The sequence below is a fragment of the Trachypithecus francoisi genome, unplaced genomic scaffold (genome assembly GCF_009764315.1).
Source record: "Trachypithecus francoisi isolate TF-2019V2 unplaced genomic scaffold, Tfra_2.0 Contig01554, whole genome shotgun sequence".
Classification (NCBI taxonomy): domain Eukaryota; kingdom Metazoa; phylum Chordata; class Mammalia; order Primates; family Cercopithecidae; genus Trachypithecus; species Trachypithecus francoisi.
The window spans coordinates 3,415,172-3,440,281 of NW_022681439.1; the positions used below are offsets into that span (position 1 = coordinate 3,415,172).

A 25,110-nucleotide genomic window follows, 5' to 3' on the forward strand; every position below is an offset into this window, starting at 1 on the left:
ATACCCTGGGGAAGGAATGCATTCCTGGGGGGAGGTCTACAAACAGCCACTCTGGGAATGTCTGTCTTATGCAGTTGGGATAAGGACTGAGATATGCCCTGGTCTCCTGCAGTACCCTCAGGCTTACTAGGGTGGGGAAAAACTCCACCCTGGTAAATTTGTGGTCAGACCGGTGCTGCTTTACTGCTCTCAAATCCTATTTTCTGTTGTTTATTTATCAAGACAATACGTGCACCACTGAACATAGACCTTTATCAGTAGTTCTACTTTTACCCTTTGCCTCGTGATCTTTGTTGGACCCTTATAAGTAGTTCTGCTTTTGCCCTTTTGTCCTGTTCCCTCAGAAACATATAATCTTTGTTCTGCTTTTTGCCCTTTGAAGCATGTGATCTTTGTACCTACTCTCTGTTATTACACCACCTCCCCTTTTGAAACCCTTAATAAAAAACTTGCTGATTTGAGGCTCAGGTGGGCATCACAGTCTTACTGATATGTGATGTCACCCCTGGCGGTCCAGCTGTAAAATTCCTCTCTTTGTACTCTTTCTATTTATTTTTCAGCCAGCTGACACTTATGGAAAATAGAAAGAGCCCACACTGAAATATTGGGGGCAGGTTCCCCAGATAAGGGCTTCTGTGGACTGAATTGTGTCCCCTCCCAAATTTATATATTGAAACTCTAACCTTTAATGTGACTGTGTTTGGAGATAGGACCTTTAGAATAGTGATTTAAGGTTTAAAAAGAGTGAGGCTCTAATCTGATGGGGCTGGTGTCCTTACAAGAAGAATAAAAAATACAAGAGAGCTCTCTCTCCACTTACCCACAAAGGAAAGACCACATGAGGATGGAGCAAGAAGGCAGCTGTCTATAAGCCAGGAAGAGAGCCCTCACCAGGAGCCAAATCTGCTGGCACCTTAATGTGGAGCTTCCAGCCTCCAGAGCTGCGAGAAAACACATTTCTCTTAAGTTATAAGTTATGCAGTCTATAGCATTTTGTTATGTCAGCCCCAGCACACAAACACAGGGGCTTTCTCAAAAGGAGTTACAACTTTTGCCTGGTTTTGCTGAGACCTGCATGGCTCATTCATCAATAGCTCTTCCTTTGTATGAGCCTCCTGGCTTGGACTCCTGATGTCTGTCCCTCGAGAGGTGGATGTACAGTGACCCCTTAAGGAGGCCATTATCACTGACCAGTGACAGAGAGAGGAGCAAGCCCCTTTCTTTCCTGACCCATGAGACTGGTGTTGGTTAGGAAATATCAAGAGCTGTGAAAGGTTTGAGATTTCACCCTACTTGCAGTCTAACAAGTTAGCCTGCCACACTTTCAAGGTTGCTGGCAGAAGACAAGACTCCTGGGTCAGAGACAAAGGACTTCATTACTCATAGCAATAGCAGTAACCAAGTGTCAGCATCTGTGTTCATCTCCCCAGTCCCAGTTCCTGCAGGCTAATGCGACAAGAGCCAGGTGCTGTCTGCAGAGGCAGTGTGTGACTTTCCCAGAGAAGAAGCTCAAGCTTTGGAAGCCCAAGTCTTTTAGAGTGGGCAGCAAGCTTGTCTGGACTTTGCTCTGGAGGGAGACATTATCTTTATCATTTTAGACAGTAAACAAATAAATGAGCCTGCGCTTTGCTGCCGGCGGAAACACTATTGCTCTCTTTATGATGCTGCTTGCCATACAAGCACGAGATACCCTGGTGGTGTACCTAGTGAGATGTATATGCTAGTGCCTCTGCTTCTCTGATTGAACTCTGATTGACGATGGCACCTAAACACTTTCAATAAGTTACACTATTTATTATCCCTAGGAAATATTCCTTCTAGATAACGGAAATGGTCGTGGGACCTACACTTAAACACAAATATCTGGTATCCTGGAACTTGACAATATGTCTATTGTGAAGTGTAGGTTTTGACATGATTCAGAAGACAACTGCCATTGAAAAGATAGTTCGTTATCACAGTTCCTAAGGGAAGGGGCAAGGCATGCCACACCATGTGATGATGGTGGGAGTAGGGGACACATGGAGAAGCACTGGGGTTGACCAGGAGGCAAAGGCAGACAGGAGAAGTGTGGGTAAGAGCCTTTACTGTGACTTCTGCAGGAAAGAACAGGTGAGGCAGGTGAGCAGGCTCAGGATTGGCTAGTGTGAATCCTTTCAGTGGGCTCTGGGGCATAAGGGCTGTTCCTAGTTGCCTGGATGCTAGCCCTGAAGTGGTGGTGGCCCAGAGTGCAGGAGCCCCACAAAGGAGGTGGTTGGGAGGTGGGGTCTAGGTGGGTTGGTTCGCATGTGAAAGGCGTGCTTACAGAAGAGCTCTTTGCTTCCACTAAGAATTGGCTAACCCTGGGTGGGGCAGTCCCTCCAGCATCAGCAAGTCCCCAAGATGGCCAAACCTCAGAATAAAAAGCCTTACTTAATATGACATCACACAAAATCTACACCTCACCGTGAAGACCTAACTCCAGAAGAATGTGGAAAACTAACCAAACACCTTGCCTGACATCATTACTCAGCCTTTTGCCCTCTCGGTTAATCCAGGGTAGCTGGGCAGTGTATCAGTTAAGGCACTTCCAGAGTTTAAAAGCATCCCACTCCACAGCTGGTCATCAGTCAGCAAGTGTTCCCTGAGTGGGTGCTGTGAGCGAGGCACAGTAGGGGGTGCTGGGGAGATCGGCGGGTGGGGGGGAACCAAGACACACCTGGCCCTGCCTGATGGCACTTAGGGTCAAGCTGAGCCCATAACCCCTGCCCCCAACCTGAACAACATTCACGTGTCTTCTCAAATAGGGGGAGCCTTTCTTTGGGGAAACATGTGGGCCTGAAGATAGAGCACATCTCTGCCCACGAGGCAGGCTGGGGAGGAGGGAAGACTCGGCCTTCTGGAACTGCTTGTTCCTATCAGAGGCATCTCCAGAGTTTTCTCAGCAGCCTGTGTGCATCTTCCATCAGGGACCGAGATGTCGTTTCTTCGTCACATTGGAGAAACTGTGTCTGCAGGTGGCTCAGCTCATCTCTGTGATGCTCTGCTGTGATATTTTGGAAAAATTGTTAAAGTGTTTTTGTAGCTTGGAAGGGCATCTAATTTGGGGATTCGCCTCTGCTGTTAGTCTCTCACTCGCCTTCTATCACATTCTCTGGAGGTAGGGCAGAGACTGATTTAAGCAATGCTCTCTCTTCGATTGGGCAAGGAGCCAGAATGACTTGCAGCTGTTGACTGACACACGCTGCCCAAGAAAGTGCAGGACACTCCTAATTATGCAAATACGAACTTCTCATAAAGTAGACGTCAAAGCCCTAGTTTTTAAATCTTGTTGCAGTAAAATGTCTTAATTTGGGCTTCTGGAAACTACTACGATCGTCTTAGGAGATGTATAAGTACATGCATATAAGACGTTAACATTACAAGATGGTTGTAGATCATTTGCCCATCTGCCTTGGTTCTGTAATTGAGAAAGCACAGTTCCTGGAGTCTGGCCTAAGCATGAAAACATGTCACGATCAGTCTAGGTTAGCAACAGTCTGCACAGTGCTTACTTCTGGGGGCGAATTTCAAATTAAGTTATTATAACGCCTTGCAGTGCACCTAAGCATTAGGTCAGAGGCTGGTGTTTGGGAGAGTGCCTCCAGAATTGTCAGGAGTGCTTCTAGAAGTCCCATTCTAGGGCTCTGCTTTCAGAGATTCCTATAGGATGGGTCTGGTGTGGGGCTTGGGAGGCTATTTTTCAAAAGTTGCCCAGGTCCCTGTGATGAGAAACCTGGCTTGGGAACCATCGGTTTAGTCTGAGAGTTTTGCTTTTTGAATATGGTCTCCATCCCAGTAGCTTCAGCACCTCCTGGGGACTTGTAGACACACGAAGCTTACATCTTCCCAGAGTTCCCAGTGGATTCTCAAGCCTGTGGAAACGAGAAGCACAGGCATCCACAGGCCCAGGTGAAGTACGTGGAAGAGAATGACGATCTCGCTGCTAGTTAATCAGGAAAGCCTTTATGGAGAGGTTGGGATCTTCAGAGGATAGAAAAAGCAGAGAAAAACCACGGCCACTATCTGACTGATGAAGAAGCACAAGAGGTAATGCAGAGGCAGATGGATCTAGGGAACAAATGAAGAGTGTCCTGACTAAGTCGAACCAAAAGACGGAACACAAACTCTATGTCATTGGCATGTTGTGGCTGCCATCCATTAGATCATTGTGGTTGGCCTTCGTCTGCAGGGCACTATCCTGGGTACTCGTCAAATGTATTCACAGAGCATGTTAAGATGGCTTTTTGGAATTTTTACTTATCTAAGGGGCTGCCTGATGCCAAAGAAAGTATTGGGATACCAGGAGATTGGGCCTGGAACCAGCCCTGCATCCAATCCTTTCACTAACCCACTGTGTGTCCCTGGGAGAGTCATGGGGGCTCCCCGGGCCTCAGTTTGCTCATCTGTAAAGCATCGGCAGCTCCCAGTTTCAGCAGACCATGTACCCCATTTTGTAATAGATATTTGTAACATCCTCTGTCTTTGCCATTCTAAAATAAAAGCCATAGACATGACTACTAACGGGCATCATTTTTAAAGACCACTCTGATGCCCTACTTGTAATTTAAATGGGAAGCTGAGGGCAGGCATGGTGGCTCAAACCTGTAATCCTAGCACTTCGAGAGGCTGAAGCAGGAGGATTACTTGAACCAAGGACTTCTAGATCAGCCTGGGCAACACAGTGAGACCTCATCTCTACAAAACTAAAAAAATAGTTGGGTGTGGTGGTGCACACCTGTTGTCCCAGCTACTTGGGAGACTAAGGTGGGAAGATCGCTGGAGCCCAGGAGTTTGAGACTACAGTCAGCCATAATCATACTACTGCACTCCAGTCTGAGCAACAGAATGAGACCCCGTCTCTAAAACAAATAAATGGATAGATAAAAATTTAAAATAAGGCTGGGCCTGGTGGCTTATGCTTTCATGCTTGTGATCCCAGGACTTTGGGAGGCTGAGGCACACAAGAAATATTAGCTATTGTTTTACTTAATTTTGAAATATTATGCTACACACATCCTGAAACACACACTTTTAGTCTTCTGATCTTTGCCCCAAATTAGTCCACTATCAATGGCATGAGTCAATGAGCAGAGGAGGAGGACTCATGAATAACATGCAAGGCCGATGACCCAGCAAATCAGTGAGGGCAGGCTGTAATCTGCAAACTTTCCAATAAGAACTCATGGTGATGCTAGATTCTGTTATGGGTAGATTGACTGATTTAAAATCAGCTCCCTCTAGGGTGGATTTTCCTAAAGAAGAAAGCACTTAGTTTTCCTCCTTTTCCTTCTCCCACCTTCACACCCAAATTGTTTTATCTCAGGAAGAAAGAAAAGGAAATCCTTGGTTGTGTGTGGTGGCTCACGTCTCTAATCCCAGCACCTTGGGAGGCCAAGATGAGTGGATCACTTGAGCCCAGGAGTTTGAGAACAGACCACACAAGATGGCAAAACCCCATCTCTTTTAAAAATAAGAAAGCTGGCTAGGTGGGGTGATGCATACCTATAGTCCCAGCTACTGAGGAGGCTGAGGTGGGAGGATCATTTGAACCCAGGAGGTTGAGGTTTTATTAAGCTGAAATTGCACCACTGTACTCTAGCCTGGTTAACAGAGCAAGACCCTGTCTCAAAAATTTTTTAAAAATTTTTTAAATAAATCAGAAGTTGAAGTAAAAGTAGGTTATAATACAATAATATGTATTTCAGTATGTGAATACTTGGATAGTATGTTAACCATGTCTTCTATTTTCTGAATTCTGATGCTTTGACGCTCGGGCCTTGTGATATGGTTTGGCTCTGTGTCCCAGGTCTCATGTCAATTGTAATCCCCACATGTCAGGGTAGGAACCTGGTGGGAGGTGACTGGATCATGGCGGCAGGTTTCCCCTGTGCTGTTCTCATGATAGTGAGTGAGTGCTCACGAGATCTGATGGTTTAAAAGTGTGGCACTTCCTTCTTCACTCTCTCTCCCTCCTGCTCCCACCATGGGAAGACATGCTTTCCCTTCGCCTTCCACCGTGATTATAAGTTTCCTGAGGCCTCCTACCCATGCTTCCTAATAAGTCTGCAGAATTGTGAGTCAATTAAACCTGTTTTCTTCGTAAATCACCAGTCTCAGGTACTTCTGTATAGCAGTGTGAGAATGGATGAACACACCTTGCTTAGGGGCTGCTACCTCACACCAGGGTTGGCCAATTCCTAGCAGCAGCAAACAACTTGCCCACAAGCATACTTTTCAAATGCAAACCAACCCATTCAGATCTCACAGTTTAACTACCTTCTTCATCCCCTCTCACACTCCAGACCACTATCCACCTGTCCTCACCATCCCAGGGCCAGGTACCAGACAACTAAGGGCAGCCCCTGTGCTCCAGAGCCCCTCCTCTCTCTGCTTCATGCCCAAGGGTAGTGCTTTGCCATGCAGCCCCCTGGGGCATGGTGCTCCCCCTTCTGGGAACCGTGAGTAACAAACTCTCAGTTCAATGGCAATTGTCACCTGCTCTGATGGCCTTACAATACCTCAGATTTTCTAATAATAAACAATAGTTTAAAACATGTAAAACTACACTGCCAGACATAAGAGAATGGCTTCTTGGCCCTACATATAATAAATAAGCTTGGGTTTAAGAAAAGTCAGAAGGTCAGGAGAAACTTTCTAGAATGAGAGAGAACAAGGAAGCAGAGGAACAGCTGGACAGAGGGAAGAAAACTGGTGTTTGCTAACAGAGCTGATTGGATTTCCATAGATCAGACAGAGAGGAAAATTCCTTCATTTGAGTAGGCATATGATACCAACATATATTATAGATCATGGAGGAAAATTAGGAAGTTGGATATTCTGGCAAATCAGCCAGGCCTTATTTTGAGTGCAGTGTGGAAACAATTCCCTGTTATAACATGGGATGTGGCAGTAATAATGACACATCGCAGCAAATGCATCTCTGAACTTGAAATCCCACCACAGGTTGAAGCATGCATTCTGTCTCAGCATGTCCAGCAGGACGGTGGAACGTCTTACCAGTCCTGGGTCAATTTCTCCTTGTGTGACCTGTCCTGGGCATTGCAGGACAGCCAGTGTCCCCCTGACTAAACATCATTAGTGCCCTCCAATCATCATGGCAACCAAAACGTCCTTCAAAGATTTTCAAGAGGTCCATGTTGACAAACCACTAAATCGGATAACTTACAAAGCACTCCCAGAACGAGCTCACTTTGATTCTAAGTTCTCTGGGGTGTCACAGATAAAGGAGATTGCCAATCTGCTTTAAAGTCTGGGAGTTACTATTGTAGGCCATTGCCGTGACCTGACCAGAACATAAGACACAAAGGGGACATGAATCTAAGAAGGAAATATGACAAACCAAGACGCCGTCGTTTACTTTTGAGAGCAAATCACAACCTTTAAGGGAAAAATCAAAAATTTACTTTTGGATCTTACTCTTAGGATTGTGTAAGTAACTATAATTCTGGAAGTATGGTTCGGGGTGGGCACTCCTCAAGCCCCCAGGCTCTGAGGTGTGGAGCTGGTAGTGTGTCCATGGGGGTCAGGAACTTGAAATACTGTGCCACATATGCCAAGTATGCTCACTCCATATGTCTCTGGAGAGAGGCAAGACTAGCAGCTCCGCCCCTTGCTGTGTGGCTATGGTCAATTTACTTGACCTCTCTGAGCTAATTCTATAATTAGTAATGCTGAACTCATATTCCTAATGTACCGGTAGTTGTAAGGATTAGATATTGCACACAAAGGACTTAGCTCAGTGCATGGTACTTAATAAATGATGAATAAGCTATATGATAAGGTTCGTTTTTAATCCAGTATCGGATCGTTCTCTTTTCAAATTGTCCACTAGAGGGTGCCAAACACTAGCCTGAAACCTGGAAAAGCTGTCGTCCAAATTCCCCCCTGCCCCAAACACCCGCTTTTCTAAACAAGCTCTCAAGATCCTAAGCATTGATGTCAGGAAAAAGACTTGGCAGACTTTCCATTTGCTTTCCTCTTCAACCTTGAGAAGTCCCTACCCCTAAAATAAAGACGCTCAACTTCAAGACTGTTAGTTTAAATTAAAACATTTCTTACAGGTGCGTAGACAGTGTAACTGTGATGTTGCCAATATCTTTAAACCAGCTGCATACCACAAGATAGAGCTGCAGGGACCACCTGCCCCTGGAGCAGGCAGCCAGAGATGTGTCATTTGTAGAGAGTTTAAACACAATAACACAGCTGACTAAAAGTCAGTTTACTTGTGATATCACCATGTGCTTGCAACTCTAAATAACATCAGTGATAAAATACTGTTCTGCAAAAAAAACTTTTGCTGTTCAAAGTTCCAAATAATTTCTGCAGATATGATTGTATTTTAGCAATATGTATGTAAGCTTCAATTTGATATATTTCTTACTTACCATTAATAATTTTAATATATCTGGAAGTTAATTCTGAGAACTCTCTGTGGCACAGAAACATCTTCCCAGTGGACTCAGCCACATGCATTTTGTTCTCATCTGTTCACACCCAGTGCCAGCCCAGAGATTGCACCTTGAGCTACAACTGTCTCCAACCCCTACATTTAAATAGTAAATTCAAAACAAACCATGATAACCCTGATTGTAATGATGAAAGAAGCAGATCTTGGGTTATTTTACTTTTCTCATTTTATGTGATAAAAAATTTTTAAATTTGTGTTTAAACTTTAAAACCAAAACAGACAGAGAGCCATGAGATTAATTTTTTACCGGCAAAGTGCAAATTTAGTTCATATGTGATGTGTTCCTAAATTTGCATAATATTAAAATTAAAATGTACTCTTTCTTTAAATTGTGTTTTGAAACTAGAGATTGTTCAGCAGGTCAATTTTAAAAGATGAAGAAACTACAGACTGACTCAAGAAAACAATGATTACTACTGATTGCATTATTATCATTATAAAAATAATTTTGTTGCATGGGGAGGATGTTAAAAATTATCCACTCCAGGTGTCAACTATTCTAGGTCTACTTTTGTCTTAAATCCCAACTAAGTTGTTTTGCACATCCAAGAAAGGAAGGCCGAGTGCCCTGGGAGAGCCCCCAGTGATGCACTGAGAAGAACCCTAGTCGTGGGCAGATGGGATGGGCTGCTCTCCTGAGCATACGCAATGACCCTGGATTCCTAAGCCCTCCAAGGCCTATCTCTTCCACTCCTGTGCACTTGGAGACCTTTTATTTAAGGAGGCCCTATTTGGGAAGATCTCGGAGCACTTTACAAATACCAACTTTGGTCTACAAGCTGGAGGAAGGCTCAATCTGTGTATCTCCTAGACGAAAGGGCAGGCTCAGGGAAGGGAAATTCCATTGAAAGCCTTGCTTTGAGTGTGTTCCAGCTATGACCACACCATGATACATGCATGTTATTACACCCAGACCTATGTTTCAAGAATGCATGAGCTACCCTCCCATGGAACTTGGTCAGTTATTATCCAGCAACATAAACTGACAACTTTTCTATTCCCTTCTCCTTTGCATTGTTGTCGGTTTTCACGTTCCCACCCCCAAATTAGAGGGGTGAGGGAAAGCAACAATATTCTTTCCTATCCATAGTACATGTTTCTAGCAGCATAGCCAACTCCATTCCCCCAATAGCTACCAAGCTAGTAACAATTCTTACCATTTATTAAGAGTAGAATTACACATCAAACTGTTCTGTCTACGTTATTTCTAATTCTTGCAGTAACTTCAAGCAAGTTGCAAAAAAGTCACCCAGCTAATGGTACAAGGAGCCAGCCCTCTTTGTATCTTGGAGCACCAGGCATTCTTCCAGGCACGTATAGAAATGAGCTCATTCGGCCGGGAGCGGTGGCTCACACCTGTAATCCCAGCATTTTGAGAGGCCGAAGTGGGCGGATCACGAGGTCAGGAGATCAAGACCATCCTGGCCAAGATGGTGAAACCCTGTCTCTACTAAAAATACAAAAATTAGCTGGGCGTGGTGGCGCATGCCGGTAGTCCCAGATACTCGGGAGGCTGAGGCGGAAGAATGGCTTGGACCGGGGAGTCGGAGGTTGCAGTGAGCCGAGATCACCCCACTGCATTCCAGCCTGGCAACAGAGCGAGACTCTGTCTCAAAAAAAAAAAGGAAAGAAAGAAAGAAAAAAAAAAAGAAAGAAAGAGATGAGCTTATTCTTCCCCCAACTCCCAAATCCTTTTTTGTTTTTTGTTTTTTTGGTGTTTTTTTTTTTTTTTTTTGAGAGACAGAGTCTCGCTCTGTCGCCCAGGCTGGAGTGCAGTGGCCGGATCTCAGCTCACTGCAAGCTCTGCCTCCCGGGTTCCCGCCATTCTCCTGCCTCAGCCTCCCGAGTAGCTGGGACTACAGGTGCCTGCCCCCTCGCCCGGCTAATTTTTGTATTTGTAGTAGAGATGAGGTTTCACCGTGTTAGCCAGGATGGTCTCAATCTTCTGACCTCCTGATCCGCCCGCCTCGGCCTCCCAAAGTGCTGGGATTACAGGCATGAGCCACCGCTCCCGGCCTCCTTTTTTAGTTCTAAGTTTTCAAATTAAAATTGTGGTAAACCACACATAAAGTGACATTTACTATCTTAACCATTTCTCAGTGTACAGTGTCATGGTCTTCAGTACATTCCCACTGTTGCACAACCGTCACCATCACCCATCTCCAGAACGCTTCACCTTACAAAACTAAAACTCTGTTCCCATTAAACAATTACTCCCAATTTTCCCTTCTTCTTCTCCTCTCCCAAATCTTAAGTATAAAGCAGATAGTATTATTATCACCATCCCCATTTTTCAGATGAGGGAATGGAGGCAACATGAGATTCAGTAACTTCCCCTGATCACAGCTGGTTGGTGGCAGAGCTATGATTCAAAGCCAGGTGGTCAGGCTGCAGAGTCATGGCCTCAACCACTGTGCGGCCCCAGGCACACCTCACACAGTACTGTGCTGTGTTGTCGCTTCTGCTGTTGAGCCTCTCTAGAAGATCAAGAAACAGTAGCCTAGAAAGTTGAAGCAAATTGCAGATTCTTCCTTGTAAAGGCTGAGGAGGCTCTGTGTTGAGACCACTTGGATCCTAGGCTGATTAGCCTGCTGCACCTCCCCTTAGATTACAGCAGTGACCCGATCCTTGGTCCTGTCCTCTGCTCTCATCCATGTCCAAAAGCAGCTCTGGTCTTCTCCAGTCAGTCCCAGTGCAGTCCGTGTGTTCCAGCTTGCCTGTGACTGGGGAATTAGACTGTGCACTTTGGCCAGCAGGCAGCAGACTAGGCCCACCTAGGATGTTCTTGCTCAGCTGCACGTAGCTGGGGGGATGCAGTCTGTGCTGCAACAGCCTGTGCTCCCTGTCACTGCTAAGGAAGCCCCTCTTCTCCCTTCGGGCCAGTGCTGCTTGGCAGGAAACCTCCCTCCTGCACACTGCCATCAGCTTCTATCCAACACTGAATGGGAGACTGAGCTGGACCCTTACCTAGCACCTGTGTTCAAGGAAGGGGTACTAGGGAGATGGTGTACCCCCTCCCCCATACACAGATCCTTATTTCTCTATGTTGGCGTGTTAGTCCTATTTTCAGCCATTAAAGTGAGCAGCCCTGAGGAAGAGCAGCTTCACTATGAGAGGAGTTCGTAAGAACAGAATTTTTCCCCCGTTGACCCATGTAAGCTTGAAAGCCTACCTAGAAGAGGAAGAACTTCAAAACTTTACATCTATTTCATCAGCACACCTTATTTTACCCAGAATAAACTCCATCAGTGACCTCTGCTCACTCCACCACCAACACCCTAGCCCAAGCCCCACTGTCCCTCACCTGTACAGGCCCCTCAATGCTGCTGCCTCCCAGACTGTTCTCCACAGGCAGCCAGAAACAGCCTCTAAACTGTCAACCAGATCCTCTAAGATCAGGAATGAGACAAGGATGCCCACTCTTGCCACTTCTATCACTTCTAGTCAACACAGTACTGGAAATTGTAGCCATAGCAATTAGGCAAAAAAAAAAAAAAAAAAGGCAAATAAAAAAAGGAAATAAGTTTATCTCTGTTTACAGGTGAAGGTGACATGATCTTACAGGTAGAAAACCCTAAAGATTCAACAACAACAACAAACAAAACCTGTTAGAACTAGTAAATGAATTTAGCAAATTGCAGGATACAAAATCATCACACAAAAATCAGTGCATTTCTATACACCAACAGTGAACAATCCAAAAAGGAAATGAAGACAACAATCCTATTTGTAATAGTATCAGAAAGAAAATAATATTCAGGAATAAAACTTAGGAGGCAAAATACTTGTACACTAAAAACCACGAAATATTGCTGAAAGACATAAAGAGGCACACACAAAAAACTGGAAAAACATCCCGTGTTCACGGATTGGAAGACGTAATATTGCTAAGCTGTCATACTACCCACAGCAATCTACAGACTTAATGCAATCTCTCCCGAAATTCCAGCATTGTTTTTGTCAGAAATAAAAAAATCTATTCTAAAATTCATATAGAATCTCAACGAACCCTAAATAGCCAAAATAATCTCAAAAAAGAGGAACAAAGTTGGAGGTCTCACATTTCCTCATTTCAAAGCTTACTACAAAGCCACAGCAATCAAAACAATGGGGTGCTGGCATAAAGACAGACAGACATGTAGACTAACGGAATAACAGAGAGAGCCCAGAAATGAACATTTGTGTGGATGGTCAAATACTATTTGACAAGGGTGCCAAGAGCATTTAATGGGGAAAGGATGGTCTTTTCAAGAAATGGTGCTGGGAAAACTGGATATCCATATGGAAAAAATGAAGTTGAACTCTTATCTTGTACCACACACAAAAATTAATTCAAAATAGATCAAAGACAAAATATAAAAATTAAAATGATAAAAATTTTATAAGAAAACATACAGCAAAATAATGTCTTTATGATATTGCTTGGCAATGACTTCTGGATGATCACACTGAAAGTCAAGCAACACAAGACCAAATGAGTAAATTTTACTACATCAAAATGTGAAACTTTTCTGCATCAAAGTACACAATCAACAGAGCAAACTCAACAAGTCAACTCATGGGATGGGAGAACATATTTGCAAATCATATATCTGATAAGGGGTTATTATTTAGTGTATAGAAAGAACACTTACAACTCAAAAACACAAAACCAACAATTCCGTTTAAAAAATGGACAAAGGACTTAGACATTTCTCCAAAGAAGACATTCAAATGACTGATAAGCATATTAAAAAATGCTTAATATAACTAATCACTATGGAAATGCACATCAAAATCAGATATCACCTCACATCTTCACATATGATTATGATGCCTACTACCCCAAAAAACGGGAATACTGTGTGTTGTTGAGCATGTGGAGAAATTGTAACCCTTATGCACTGTTAGTGGGAAGGCAGAATGGTTCAGCCACTGCGAAAAGCAATATGGTGGTTCCTCAAAAAATTAACCATAGAATTACCATATAATCCAGCAATTCCGTTACTGGGGAGATACCCCAAAGAACTGAAAGCAAAGTCTCAAAGAGACATTTGCATACTCGTGTTCATAGCAGCATTTTCCATAATAGCCAAAAGGCGGAAGCAACCCAGGTGTCTATCAATGGATGAATGGATGTACAAAGTGTGGTCCCTCCATACAATGGAGTATTATTCAGCCTTAAAAAGGAAGGAAATCCTGATAAAAGATGCAACATGGATACATCTCAAGGACATTATGTTAAGTGGAATAAGCCACACACCAAAGGATAACACTGTATAATTCCACTAATATTCAGCACCAGAGTAGTCAAATCCATAGAGACAGAAAGTAGAACAGGGGTTGCCAGGGACTGGGGAGAGGTGAGTGGGAGTTGGTGTTTAATGAAAACAGAGTTTTAGTTTGGGAAGACGAAAGAGTTCTGGAGATGATGGCAGTGGCGGCTGCACAGCAGTGTGGTTGTCCTTAATGCCACATACACTGAAAAAATGGTTAAAATGGCAAATTTTATGTTATGTGTGTGTTTGCCACATACCCCCAAAAAGTCAGTCAGACTATGTGACATATCTGCTCTCAGCCTTCACTCAGAATACAGTCCAAATTCCTTCTTCAGTGGAGCGGGCCTCACACTCCAGCCACAGGGCCCCTCCTCTCTTTTTTTTTTTTTTTTTTTTTTGAGGCGGAGTCTCGCTCTGTCGCCCGGACTGGAGTGCAGTGGCCGGATCTCAGCTCACTGCAAGCTCCGCCCCCGGGTTTCCGCCATTCTCCTGCCTCAGCCTCCCGAGTAGCTGGGACTACAGGCGCCCGCCTCGTCGCCCGGCTAGTTTTTTGTATTTTTCAGTAGAGACGGGGTTTCACCGTGTTAGCCAGGATGGTCTCGATCTCCTGACCTCGTGATCCGCCCGTCTCGGCCTCCCAAAGTGCTGGGATGACAGGCTTGAGCCACCGCGCCCGGCCTCCTCCTCTCTTATGAGCCCAGCATGTTTCTGCCCCGCGCCCCTTTGCAGTCACTCTGTGTTCCCTTCGCAGGCTCTTCTCCCTGGCCATTGCACAGCTCATTCCCACATTTAACTAAGGACTCTGCTCAGTCCTCACTGCCTTTGGCCACCCTATTAACATAGCACATCCCTCCAACCCCATAGCATACCTTACTTTTCTTCATGAGTTTCATCAGTGCCTGGGATTATCTTAACCACTCATTTATCTGTTCATTACTTGTCTCCTGCAGTGAAATGTACACGCCATGCAGGCAGGGCCTTTGCCTGGCTCACTGCTGTGTCCTCCAGGGCCTGGAATAGTGATGGCCCATAGCAGAGTGTTCAGGAAAGAGGAGTCCAACAATAAATGAATGGATAACACCGTACAACATCTGTGTTGGTGAAATTGACAGAAGTGGTAGAATTGAGGGTGACTGATGGTGGAATGAAGCTCCCACAAGATCTTGAGAGTCAATATGCTGGGCTAAATGACTAAGATGAAGCTTAGCAGGGGGGCTAAGGCTGCACTTGGGGCAAAAGCCCAAGTGAGTACAGGACGAGGAAGAAACTGCTTCGCAACAGCTCCACAACTAGCAAACACTTGGAAGCTACAACATGGTGGGAAGCTCACAGTGGGATCCATGGGCCTGCAGAAACACCCCGCGACCTCAGGCTGCATGGGGTGGCTGGATAGGGGCTGGTGTGCTCTGCCTGAGACACCCCATGGGGCAGCCCTGTCAGTCCTGCACTTTGCACTGAAGCAGTCAGAGGTTATGCAAGTACCTCTTGACCATAGAGACCAGGATGGCAAAGGCATTCCAAATTACATCCTCAACAATACATAGTTTCAAAGAGCTCAAAGGAGGATATTGAACATTCACAACACAAATAAATGATAAATGTTTGAGATGACGGATATGCTAATTACCCTGACCATATGTACAACTTGTATTTGTCAATTAAAAATTAAAAATCGTATTCTATAAAACCTAACGGAAGGAATGTTTAGCCCATAGATGGTCGATTTGGGAGCCAGACAGAACTGAATCAAATTCCCGTTCTGCCTTTTATTAGCTGCAGGGCACATGCAGAATTCCTGACCTTGATAGTCTCTAGTTGTATGGCTGTCAAGGCCAGTGCCACAAAAGGTAAAATATAACTGTTTGATTTTGTAGTTATACACAAAGGCTTGTACTGTGTTCTGTAGAAAACTTGAAGAGTCATCCTTTAAAAATATACATCCATAGTCTTTGCTGAAATTGCCAATGAAATGCACTTTATCAGGGTCCCAATATCGTGCACAAAATGTAGCATGGAAACTTAATGCCCACTTTTTATAAATGTTTATCTATAGATGGGCATCCCAATTTGAGGCAACACATATATGATCAGAACTAGGAGTGAATATAAATGATGGAGTATCATGATAGTAGAAACAGATAGAATATTTAGAATAGAAACAGCCCTAAATGAATAACAACTCGTGTGTCTCTTCTGCTAGATTGATTGTAACCTAAAACAATTCTGTTCTGGATGATCTTGTTAAATCAAATTATGCTTGCATCGTGACTGAAATCATCTTGAAAAACGCTGTTTTTAAAGAACCTAAAAGCTGGGAGTGGGGGCTCATGCCTGTAGTCCCAGCAACTTGGAAGGCCAAGGCAGGAGGGTCACTTGAGGCCAGGAGTTTGAGACGAGCCTGAGCACAATAGCAAGACTCCATTCCCACAAAAAAATTAAAAACTAACTGGGCATAGCTGTGGATGCCTGTCGTTTGAGCTACTCAGGAGGCTGAGGCTGGAGGATCACATGAGCTTAGGAATTGGAGGCGGTAGTGAGTATAGTCTCACTATTGCACTCCAGCCTGGGTGACAGAGAGAGAACCTGACTCCAAACAAAAAACAAAAAGAAAAAGCAAACAAACAAACAAAAAAATCCTGTAGGTGGTACCCTTCAAAAGTGTTCCTTTTGGGATACAAAATTAATTTGGATCCCCAAATACAAATTATTGTGTATAAATTGGGGCACCTCAGGTTCTATAGTGGAGTTGCTGCAGTGGCTGATGAGGAGGACACAAAACAAGAGTCCTTCCACTGGGATTTAAATGCTGGTTTTCCTCATCATGGGTTTGTCCTTCATGGCTCCAGCCTTCAGTGGAGTCAGGTACAAGCAAGTGATGACTTGCTGATGAAACACTGGACAATGCAGTCCGGATTTTTTTTTTTTTACAAAAGTAAAAATATCAGAATGTGACAACCTAGAGTGACCATACAATTTATCACCCAACTGAATACTTTAGAGAGTGAGGGAAGCAGGAGAGGATGAGTATGACTAGGTACACTGGGACTACAAGCATAAACCGGCACTGTCCTTTGTCACTGCTGTGGCCGAAGCCACAAGGATATTCAGGCTTCAGAAGAGGCTCACCACGAGTACCCTCCACGGCAGCAAGAAGGTCTGGCTTGACCCCAGTGAGACCAGCGAAATCATCAACGCCAACTCCCATCAGCAGATCCAGAAGCTGATCAAAGTTGGGCTGATCATCCACAAGCCTGTGACGGTCCATTCTTGGGCTGGATGCCAGAAAAGCATCTTAGCCCGCCAGAAGGACAGGCACATGGACACAGGTTAGCTCAAGGGTACAGCCAATGCCCAAATGCCAGAGAAGATCACTTGGATGAGGAGAATGAGGATTCTGCACTGGTTGCTTGGAAGATATCGTGAATTGAAGAAGATTGATCGCCACATGTATCACAGCCTGTACCTGAAGGTGCAGGGGAATGTGTTCACAAACAAGCAGATTCTCACGGAACACAATCACAAGTTGAAGGCAGGCAAGGCCCGCAAGAAGCTCCGGGCTGACCAGGCTGAGGCCCTTAGCTTTAAGACCAAGAAAGCACGCAAGCTCGGTGAAGAGCGCCTCCAGGCCAAGAAGAAGGAGATCATCAAGACTTTGTCCAAGGAGGAAGAGACCAAGAAAAAAAGCTTCCCCTTTGTCTGTACATCTTAACCACCATGATTACATAGATCAGCCATTAAAATAAAACAAGCCTTAAAAAAGAAAAGAAAAGAAAAACAGGACTGCCCTGAGAAAACTAGGATGTATGGTCACCCCAAGAGAAGTCCTTTCATGGGAATATGGCATTGAGATGCACAGGCCTGCCAGGAGCCGTTTCATAAGGATTCAGTGTTTTTCTTGTGCAGAGGAATGAATTTTGATGAGTACAAAAGATGAATGAGAGGACCAAGACATTCCAATTCCACCCACTAGATTAGCCAGTTTGCTTTTGACAGTTCTGTCCCTCTGTTTTACATTTTCCAGGTCTGGGAAATGCAGACATAGATATGCATAGTAACATTTTTAAGTGACTCAGTAGCCCGCCTGATAGCCACAAGAGCTTGGCATGGGTTGAAGGTATTCTCTAGGTGGGAACCAATGACAAGCTGTATGACTTTCTTTGCAGGAAGATAAAGAGGTAGTTTGCAACAAAAGAGGGCCCCACCCCTCTGGAAACACAGCAGGACACATTCCTTAAGTGTCTGAAATCCAATTCATCTGGACCCAGCATGCTCATTGATGCCTTTGCCACACCTTTGCAGATGTTCTAGGGCTATGCTGCTTGCAGGTGACACAGTTAGTTATATAAATAAAGATGTAATAAAATTTCTCTCCAGAGTTTTTGTACCTAGGTGCTGATTCTTGCCTTTTTTTTTTTTTTTTTTGAGACAGAGTCTCACTCTGTCACCCAGGCTGGAGTGCAGTGGTGCCATCTCAGCTCACTGTAAGCTCTGCCTCCTGGTTCAAACATTCCTTGTGCCTCAGCCTCCTGAATAGCTGGGATTACAGACACGCACCACCACACCCAGCTAATTTTTGTATTTTTGGTAGAGACAGGGTGTTGCCATGTTGACCAGGCTGGACTTGAACTCTTGGCCTCATGAGATTTTTCCCTCCTTGGACTCCCAATGTGCTGGGATTGCAGATGTGCACCACCATGCCCTGCTAATTATTGTATTTTTAGTAGAGACTGGGTGTTGCCATGTTGGCCAGGCTGATCTCAAACTCTTGGCCTCATGTGATCTGCCCACCTTGGCCTCCCAAAGTACTGGAATTATAGGCATGAGCCACAGCGCCCAACCTGATTCTTATCTTTCTAGCATGTGCATGTCTCCCCAGCAATGGGCATGTGCATTGGTCTAGGCACCACCAAGGGGCTGTTTTAGCAAAATTAAAGATTTTTAATCTTTAATTAAAGATTAAAAACTCTGATGGAGATTCAAAAACTCTGTTAGGTTGTGAGTTAGGGGCTAGATCTTGGAAACACCAACAGAAAGTAAACTAAAAACCAGAAGAAGGGAACTTTCAGGGCAGTGAAACTATTTCCTATGTTACAATAATAATGGACACATGTCATGACATATTTGTCAAAACCTACCAAACGTACAACTCAAAGAGAGAAGCCTAACATAAACTACAGCCTTTAGTTAATAATAATGTTATATTTTTTTTGGTATGTTTATTTTATTCAATGGTAACTTTTTAAATTTCAAATTTGTAAATTTTAAATTTGTAAATTTTTTTCTTGTGTTGGTGAACTTCTTTTTGAAATACAATTTAATTCTATTTTTTCAATTGATAATAATTATACAAATATGACAAATAATGTATGGAGTATGTAGTGATGTTCCTATAAATATTATGTGTAGTGATCAGATCAGGGTATTTAGTGCATCCATCATCTGAAACATTTCATCAATTCTTTGCATTGGGAATGTGCAATATTTTCCTTCCAGCTATTTGAAACAATATATTATTGTTAAGCATCGTCATTTGTATAGAACACTAGATCATATCAGAATCAGTTTGTCAGTTTTAATAAACATACCACACTAATACAAGATGTAAATAATAGGGAAATGTGAGGAAGCCTGGGCAGGGAGAGATATTTGGGAATTCTATACTTTCCAATAAATTCTTCTGTAAGCCCAAATATCCCTAAAAAATTACTAATCATGCCTCACGGAGGAGAATCATGTAAGATGCTGGCCCAGACACAGTGGGCATGGCTGTGCCCAGTCCTTTCCCTTCATTCATACCACACACCTGTGTCAGGGTCCTGGTGGCACCACCATACACCGCTAGCTAATGCCAGTGCAGGGCCTGAGCCTCTTCAGTGGCCACCCCTCCCAGCAGGCTCCGATGGGCTATCTCCACATCCTGCACCCTTGGACTGCTTGATGCCTTGCCCAGGATGGCCACTGTGGTTACCCCTGAGCGACTGGGGTGATGTGGATTGGAAAATGCCTCCCCTGCCATCTGCAATGCCTTTCAGGAATCTCTTCCAGAGGTCATGAAAGTTTGAGCAGCAACTGCACTGGCTGTGGCTGCCTCGATGACCCCCTTCCGTGGGCTGGCTTTCTACCTTCCTCTGAGTCATTCCTCCTACCCCTCACACCTGCTCCCTAGGACCACATCCCAAAAATGTCCTGAATGCAAGTCTTCATCCCAGACTCTGCTTAGGGGAAGAGATGCATTTAAGCACATTTAAACCTGTGCATGTAGGCATGTGTCACACTAAGCAATGTTAAAATGACAACACTACTCAATTCTTTGATATTTGAATTTTATAAACAGAATGAATCTTATCAAGCATATTAGATCTATTTGTACTATCTTCATTTGAGTGTTATAAAAAATATATATACTTCTATGGGCAAAAAGACATAAGCCAAAACCATGAGCATGTACTTTCTTTCTCTTTGTTTATAATTTAAAATATTTTCCTTGGAAAATTTCCAGATACATAAAGACTATTCCCTAATTACTTCAGCTGATAATTAGCTAAAGGTCTCAAGTCAGTTAGGCATCTTAGAAAATGTATTTTAATTTGACATTAAAGAAAATATAATCACTGTTATTATTAGAAATAAAACTCTTTAAAACCCACACAGTAAAGGTGAAGCAGTTCTATAGGCTCACCTAATTAGCAGTGTTTTATATAAAGACATCAGTTGTTACAGCTCTCATTAAATAAATACATAGGTTTACGTTTCTAATCTTAAATATATGGTGCTAGCACCGATAACCTACCTGACAAGTAGAAGGAACTTAGGATATTCTTTTTAGTCAAGCTTGAGATAAGATGATAATTCCAAAATTATGCATAAAGGGTTATATTTATATTATATTTCACACTGTGGTAAAATCAAAGAGAAAATATGTAGCTATCTATTTTGCCAAAATCTATAATTTATGAAGTATGCATGATGGATTTTTATATAATTCTTCTGTATTTATTTTTAGTAAGTAATATTGAAATCCTTTACGTTTTACCTAAATTTTTAACACAGAGGGGTGTTTTGTAAAAGCCACCATCTGACTACTAATTGGTGGCTTAATGATTATTTACATTTTTTTCTTCCCTTGTAATTCAACAGTGGGAACTCCATGTTATTAAACTAACGTTTGCATTTTTTCTTTTTCTGATCCAAAAGCTTTTTAGAGAGAGATGTAATTTAACATTAGAAAACAAGAACACTTTTCACAGTGTTATTAAATGACTTAATTGTTTATACACAGTTTAAATTTTTAATTTTATGCTAATTAGGGTAATATATACCTTTATTCTTATCATCTTAACCATTATGAAGTTTACAGTTACAGATGTTAAGTATATTCACATTGTTTTGAAAGATACATACTTTTGATGAATGTCTTAATAACTAAATTAATTTGAAAAAATCTGTTCTCATTTGAAAATCTCCTTTTCCAAGAAGGAAACTATTGAATGTTTCAGTTTCCAGAAGGCAGATTTCTTTAAACTGTTTAAAATACCCATACATGTCATTACAATATGTAGCTTTTCAGCTAGGTGCATTTAGGCAAATTTCACACTTTATTTCTGTCGGCTAGAAAGGTTTTCCTAAAGGGCCACATGTCTAAAGCATTTTGTGTTTTGGCATAATTTCTTAAACATTTTGGAATTGTGGAGTCTGAGATTCTTTATCTTATTCATTAATGTTCTTTGTAACTTCTAGAAACCATCGAAATAGGAGCTGTATTGAATTTGAAAGACTTTCCAACTGTATTTGCTCATTCCCTCGGGAGACAGGCTATCCCAGCTATTCCCATTTGCATTTCTGCATCATTTTGTTGACTGTGCAAGGGATGTAATTAGTTCACACATCTGGTATCGCATGGATTGGCTAGTGTTAAAGGTTTCACAAATTAATACAAACCTTTTTTATTTTTGAAATTGAACGGCTCTTAGTTTCAAAATAGTTGTCAACTTGCTTATAACCAGCATTTGTATGTTACAACTTGTTCTCTTCCTAAAGGTGGGGAAGTGAGATTTGACAACAGAGATCTGTCTCCGTAAGAGTTATTTGAGGCCGGGCGCGGTGGCTCAAGCCTGTAATCCCAGCACTTTGAGAGGCCGAGACGGGCGGATCACGAGGTCAGGAGATCGAGACCATCCTGGCTAACACGGTGAAACCCCGTCTCTACTAAAAATACAAAAAACTAGCCGGGCGAGGTGGCGGGCGCCTGTAGTCCCAGCTACTCGGGAGGCTGAGGCAGGAGAATGGCGTGAACCCGGAGGCGGAGCTTGCAGTGAGCTGAGATCCGGCCACTGCACTCCAGCCTGGGCGACAGAGCGAGACTCCGTCTCAAAAAAAAAAAAAAAGAGTTATTTGAGAAAGTTATTCGAGAAAGGGCGTTGTTGGGTCAGAGTCTGACCTGCGGTCCTGATTGCAGGTGTGGGTGGGGGGAGTTTCCTTGGAGCGGTGTGGAAAAGGGGCATGGGAATCGAAGCAGGGGGAACGGTGGTTCCTGATCTGACTCAGGCAACCACTGGACATTGGGCATTTTTACGTCCTCAGATTCAAGAGCCTCTTGAAAATGTCTAATTTTCATCATCTCGAGTTCTTCCTGTGAAAGCCATGGCAAGTCTGGGTTAACTAGTAGTGCACTAGTTCTAGTTAGCTTAAGAATCTTTCTCATCATGCATGTAAAAACCAGGAATGTCTTTGGTGAAAACTTTGTTTCCTTAGAACCAGAAAAACCCATAATGCAAACGCTTAAAAGAGATTTGAAAATTGAGTTCCTCCGTCTCTCTAGATACATTTCAGGTGTTCAAGATCCACATACAGCTAGCGGTGACCATATTGACATCATGGACATATCTACTGGGCAGTGCTGGTGTAGACCATACTCTCTGAAACACAGCTTAGTACAGGGTGGGTATTCACCCAGCGACTCTGTATGTCTGCCTTTAGCGGCTGCTTTTGCTGTTTGCTACCACGACGGCCGCCTCCTCCTCCCGTGGTGGGTACCTAGGTTTAGGTTCTTGACCTCGCCACACGAAATAATTTGAGAGCGACTCCTAAGTAAGAGTAGGTAAAGAAACTTATTGTAAAGCAAAAGTACCCTCTGAGAGGCTGAGTGGGCTGCTCAAAGGGAGAGACAGCAAGGAGTGACTTAAGAGGAATTCCTTCTATGGGAACTGTTCGTATATATTCATAAAATAGCGGTGAGGTCAAGCATGCAAAGACAGACCTGCGGTTGACGCACGCGCTCAGCATCTGCATTCTCTAACATGCAATGCATGTATCATTAGCATATAAAATCTCCGCCTAGGGGTGTGTTTTTTTACTATTAAAATGAAGAAAAGGTCACTATGAGCTAAACGTTGAGCGTAGCTACACAGGTGGGACCCTGGAGAAATCCTCAGCGCCCCCACCCAAGGCAGGAATTTGCAGCTAATAGCTTCTTGGGTTTTGGATGCTGATTGGGTGGTACTGGGGAAGCTACATTACGAATAAGTCTCTTTCCCAGACTGTACTAGTTATCAGGAGCTTGTAACCATCTAGCAGTCAGCTAGTGTCCTGCAGGACTGTTTATCTTGCAAAAGAGTCAGGTGCTGACTTAAGAGGGTGCAAGGGATGCACAGCCCACCGGGCTTCACACCAGGAGAAAAGTCAGTAAGTCAGTATGGCCTCCTAACCTTCCTTATCCTGCTTCACTCCTCCTCACTCTTCTTTTTGTGGCTGTTTCATTGCGATGTAGTTTACATACTTTATAATTCATCAATGTAAAATGTACAATTCAGTGGTTTTTAGTATATTCACACAGCTGTGCAACCATCACCATAATCCACTGTAAACATTTTCATTACCTTAAAAAGAGACTCCCATATGCTTTAGCCATCACTCCCCAGTTCCCCCATACTCTTGGCTGTAAGCAACTACCAATCTATTTTCTGTCCCTATATTTTGCTTATTCTGGACATATCATATAAATAGATCATGTCATATGTGGTCTTTTGTGACTGTTTACCCCCCATGATGTTTTCAGGTTTCATCCATGTTGTAGCATGTATCAGGACTTCTTTTCTTTGTGTGGCCAAATAATATTTCATTTTATGGATATATCACATTTTGTTTATCCATCCACAGTTCATAAATATTTGGGTTTCCATCTTTTGTTTCATGAATAATACTGCTATAAATATTCATGGATAAGTTTTCATATGGACATACATTTTCATTTCTCTTGGTTGTATACCTAGTAGTGGAATTGCTGGTCAAATGGTTACTCTATGTTTAGCTTTTCTGAGAAACTGCCACACTGTGTTCCAAAGTGACTGCATCATTTTTACATTCTCACCAGAAATGTAGGAAGGTTCTAATTTATCCACATCCTCACCAAAGCTTATTATCTTTTTGATTATAGTCATCATGGTAGGTGCTAAGAGGTAACTTACTGTGGTTTTTTTTTTTTTTTTTTTTTTTTTTTTTTTTTTTTTTGAGGCGGAGTCTCGCTCTGTCCCCCGGACTGGAGTGCAGTGGCCGGATCTCAGCTCACTGCAAGCTCCGCCTCCGGGTTACGCCATTCTCCTGCCTCAGCCTCCCAAGTAGCTGGGACTACAGGCGCCCGCCACCTCGCCCGGCTAGTTTTTGTATTTTTAGTAGAGACGGGGTTTCACCGTGTTAGCCAGGATGGTCTCGATCTCCTGACCTCGTGATCCGCCCGTCTCGGCCTCCCAAAGTGCTGGGATTACAGGCTTGAGCCACCGCGCCCGGCTTACTGTGGTTTTTAATTAAAAAAAAGAGTGTTGGATTTTGTCAAGTGCTTTTTCTGCATCTATTAATACGAGCATGTGGTTTTTATTCTATTAATAGGGTGCAATACAATAATTAATTTCCAGGTGTTAAGCTAACCTTGCCTTCCTGGGATAAATCTCACTTGGTCATGGTGTATGATTCTTTTTATATGTCACTGGATTCGATTTGCTTGTATTTTGTGGAGGATTTTTGTATCCATAGTAACAAGAGATAGTGATCTGTAGTTTTCTTTTTTTGTGATGTCTTTGGTTTCAGAATCAGGGTAATACTGGCATCATAGAATGAGTTGAGAATCATCCCTTCTCTCCTGTTTTTTGGAAAAGTTTGTGAAAAATTGATATTGATTCTATAATTCTAATAATTTAAGTCTTCTTTCTTATGTCTTCATTGAATTCTGTCATTTTTGTTGATCTTTCCAAAGAACCAGCTTTTGGTTTCATTGATTTTTCTTTACCATTTTGTATTCTCTATTTCATTAATTTCCATTCTAATATTTACTATTTCCTTTCTTTTTTGAAT

At 43.1% G+C, this 25,110-nt stretch overlaps 1 pseudogene; it reads left to right on the forward strand.

Moving 5' to 3' along the window:
• Positions 1-25,110, forward strand: part of LOC117062798 — a 37,467-nt pseudogene that overhangs the window by 2,105 nt on the left and 10,252 nt on the right.